The following is a 4,674-nucleotide window of genomic DNA, read 5'->3' as shown; positions in this document are numbered from 1 at the left end:
AGTATTGGAAGTCTTAGCCTCTCCAATCAGACAACACGAAGAAATAAAAGGCATCCAAATCGCCCAGGAGGAGATCAAACTTTCACTCTTCGCAGATGACATGATACTCTATATGGAAAACCGAAAAGATTCCACCAAAAAACTGCTAGAACTGATCCACGAATTCAGCAAAGTCACAGGATATAAAATCAATGCACAGAAGTCGGTTGCATTCCCATACACCAACAATGAAGCAACAGAAAGAGAAATCAAGGAATCGATCCCATTTACAATTGCACCAAAAATCATAAAATACCTAGGAATAAATCTAACCAAAGAGGTGAAAAATCTATACACTGAAAACTATAGAAAGCTTATGAAAGAAAGCTTATGAAAGAAACACAACAAAATGAAAAAAGATTCCATGCTCCTGGATAGGAAGAACAAATATTGTTAAAATGCCAATACTACCCAAAGCAATCTACATATTCAATGCAATCCCTATCAAAATAACACCAGCATTCTTCACAGAGCTAGAACAAGTAATCCTAAAATTTGTATGGAACCAGAAAAGACCCCAAATAGCCAAAGCAATCTTGAAAACGAAAACCAAAGCCAGAGGCATCACAATCCTGGACTTCAAGCTACACTACAAATCTGTAATCATCAATACAGTATAGTACTGGCACAAACACAGGCACTCGGATCAATGGAACAGAATAGACCCACAAATGTATGGCCAACTAATCTTTGGCAAAGCAGGAAAGAATATCCAATGGAATAAAGACAGTCTCTTCAGCAGGTGGTGCTGGGAAACCTGGACAGCGACATGCAGAAGAATGAACCTGGACCACTTTCTTACACCATGCACAAAAATAAACTCAAAATGGATGAAAGACCTAAATGTAAGACAGGAAGCCATCAAAATCCTCGAGGAGAAAGCAGGCAAAAACCTCTTTGATCTTGGCCGCAGCAACTTCTTACTCAACATGTCTCCAGAGGCAAGGGAAACAAAAGCAAAAATGAACTATTGGGACCTCATCAAAATAAAAAGCTTCTGCACAGTGAAGGAAACAATCAGTAAAACTAAAGGCAACCGACAGAATGGGAGAAGATATTTGCAAATGACTTATCAGATAAAGGGTTAGTATCCAAAATCCATAAAGAACTTATCAAACTCAACACCCAAAAAACAAATAATCCAGTGAAGGAATGGGCAAAAGACATGAATAGACACTTCTCCAAAGAAGACATCCAGATGGCCAACCGACACATGAAAAAATGCTCAACATCACTCATCATCAGGGAAATACAAATCAAAACCACAGTGAGATACCACCTCACACCTGTCAGAATGGCTAACATTAACAACTCAGGCAAGAACAGATGTTGGCGAGGATGCGGAGAAAGAGCATCTCTTTTGCATTGTTGGTGGGAATGCAAGCTGGTGCGGCCACTCAGGAAAACGGTATGGAGATTCCTCAAAAAATTAAAAATAGAACTACCCTATGACTCAGCAATTGCACTACTAGGTATTTATCCAAGGGATACAGGTGTGCTGTTTCGAAGGGACACATGCACCCCAATGTTTATAGCAGCACTATCAACAATAGCCCCAGTATGGAAAGAGCCAAAATGTCCATCGATGGATGAATGGATAAAGAAGAAGTGGTACTGGGGCGCCTGGGTGGCTCAGTCAGTTGAGCGTCCGACTTCAGCTCAGGTCACTATCTCACGGTTCGTGAGTTTGAGCCCCGTGTCAGGCTCTGGGCTGATGGCTCAGAGCCTGGAGGCTGCTTCCGATTCTGTGTCTCCCTCTCTCTCTGCCCCTCCCCCATTCATGCTCTGTCTCTCTCTGTCTCAAAAATAAATAAACATTAAAAAAAATTAAAAAAAAAAAGAAGTGGTACATATATACAATGGAGTATTACTCGGCAATGAAAAAGAATGAAATCTTGCCATTTGCAACTACGTGGGTGGAACTAGAGGATATTATGCTAAGCGAAATTAGGCAGAGGAAGACTATCATATGACTTCATTCATAGGACTTTAAGACACAGAACAGATGAACATAAGGGAAGGGAAGCAAGAATAATACAAAAACAGGGAGGGGGACAAACCATAAGAGACTCTTAAATATGGAGGACAAGCAGAGGGTTACTGGAGGGATTGTGGGAGGAGGGATGGGCTAAATGGGTAAGGAGCATCAAGGAATATTACACTGAAGTCATTGTTGCACTATATGCTAACTAATTTGGATGTAAATTAAAAAAATAAAATTAAAAAATAAAATAAGTGGCTAAATATATGCTCATATGCATGTTTTAATTTAAGCACATTTAGATAATTATTTTTTTGTTTTTTTTTTGTTTTTTTTTAGATAATTATTTTATATAACATAGTACTTTTGTTTGATTTTTAAAATATAAGCTCAATGGTTGGTATAGAAATCTGTAAATAAGTTTCTTCAATTAATCTTTATTTTTTATCTAATGATATAAACACTTGTTAAAAGCAAATTGGTAAAAGGTATGTACTGCTATGTTTATTGCAGCATTATTTACAGTAGCCAAGTTATGGATGCAACCTAAGCGTCTATCAATATATGAATGGATAAAGAAGATGTGGTGTATAGGTACAATGGAATATTACTCAGCCATCAAAATGGATGAAATCTTGCTATTATGACAACATGATGAATTTAGAGGGATTATGCTAGGTGAAATAAGTCAGATGGAGAAAAACAAATACCATATGATTTCACTTATATGTAGAATCTAAAAACAAAACAAATGAGCAAACAATAACCAAGAAGAACAGACTCATAAAGAGCAAACTAGTGGTTACCAGAGGGGATGGGAGTAGAAGGATAGGTGAAATAGATGAAGATTAAGAGGTACAAACTTTCAGTTATAAATAAGTCACAGGGATGAAAAGTACAGTATAGGGAATATAGTCAATAATATTGTAATAGGTTTTTTTTTTTTAAATTTTTTTAACCAGCAAAATGGATTTATATGGGAATAGCAGAGAACTGCAATTTGGGACATGCAAGCTATAGCCAAACCGCAGGCAAGTCCATCAAAGGAAGGAGAGGAGTGTTATTTGGACAAGTTGTAAGGGGTTGTTTTGAACCAAAGTCCACTAGAGAAAACCAAGAGTTCAGGGTGTGAAAATGGTTTCTCATTTGCTGGGCTACTGGGTTAGTCAGTTTGTTGTAGGAGATGCGGTGTCCATTTTTCCCCGTTAGGACCTGTAATCGTGATTCTTTGCTGTTGTGGATGTTTCTTTTGGGGTCTGTAAGTGATGATTCTTCTATGATTGACTTCTGGTGGTATAGAGCATGAAAGCTCCCTGTATTGTAAAAGTTTTGTATGGTGACAAATGGTAACTACACTTACCATGATGAGTATTTTGTAATGTATATAATTGTCAAATCACTATGTTGTACACCTGAAACTAATATATATATCAACCCTACTTCAATTAAAAAAAAAGCAAACTAGTATGAAAGATTTTTAATGAAAAAACATTCCCTATCTCATGCATCCCCTTCTCATATCTGACTTTCCAAATACGATAACCACCTTTGACTCGTATAGTTGTTTATTCTGGTATTTAATTTCAGCTTTCTAAATAGTATTGTTTAACTACTGTTTCTTGAACTTTTAGCTTCAGAGTTTTATCTATTGATTTTTTACTATATAGTCTTCAGCTTTTTAAAATCTTAACTTCTGAAATACATGACGATATTTGGTTCAAGCAATATTCAGTGTTCATATTACTATGATTATGTAGTTATTATTCAATCACATATTATATCATGGTTAAATTTCCTTTCTACTATAACCTTTGTTTTCCCAGGCATTTATAATTATGTTGTTCTTTTTCATCTGCTTAATTTTCTATATGATTACCACTGGTTCATCCCTAAATTCTATGACAGAACTATTAATCTGTCATTATATTTAAACATGTCAGATAATAGATTTATTTCCCTCTCTCTTGCCATCTATGCTTTCCCCCTCCCTTTGTTCTTTCCTCTTTCCCTCCATTTCTCCTTCCTACCTTTCTGCTTTCCTTCCCTGCTTTTATCCAGTATCCCTCCGAGAGCCTTCTGTCCTCTGCTCTATTCTGGACCAGTTGCTCTTAAACCTGCTGCTCACTTGTCATCCTGGGATCTCCCTTCAGTCCTCTCCTGTAATGTATTTTATTGTTTCCTGGATCACATCTTCCTCTTTCATTGTTTAGTTTCTCAGTATAAGGAGGCAGGTAGCAGTAGCTTCCTCAGAAAGGGTCAATGAGAGGGAAAATATATCTTTCAACTTTGCATGTGTGAAAATGTCTTTATTCTTTCATGTGTTTGACAGTGTGGCTGCATAAACAATTGTAGTTTTTTTTTCTAAAGATTTTTAAAGTTTATTTTATTTATTTAGAGCGATACATAGATAGAGAGCACAAGCAGAGGAGGGGCAGAGAGGGAGAGAGAATCCCAAGTGGGCTCCTCACAGTCAGCGCGGAGCCTGATGTAGGGCTCAAACTCACAAACTGCGAGATCATGACCTGAGACGAAACCAGAAGTCAGATGCTTAACCAGCTGAGGCCACCCAGGTGCCCCCTGAAATTGTAGGTTTAATCAGAGTTTAATAGGATGTCTTACCATACTTCTAAAAAAATTCTCAAGAAAAGGTCCAG

The sequence above is a fragment of the Panthera uncia genome, chromosome D2 (genome assembly GCF_023721935.1).
Source record: "Panthera uncia isolate 11264 chromosome D2, Puncia_PCG_1.0, whole genome shotgun sequence".
In the NCBI taxonomy this organism is placed as follows: Eukaryota; Metazoa; Chordata; class Mammalia; order Carnivora; family Felidae; genus Panthera; species Panthera uncia.
Note: the sequence above shows the minus strand (reverse complement) of the source record.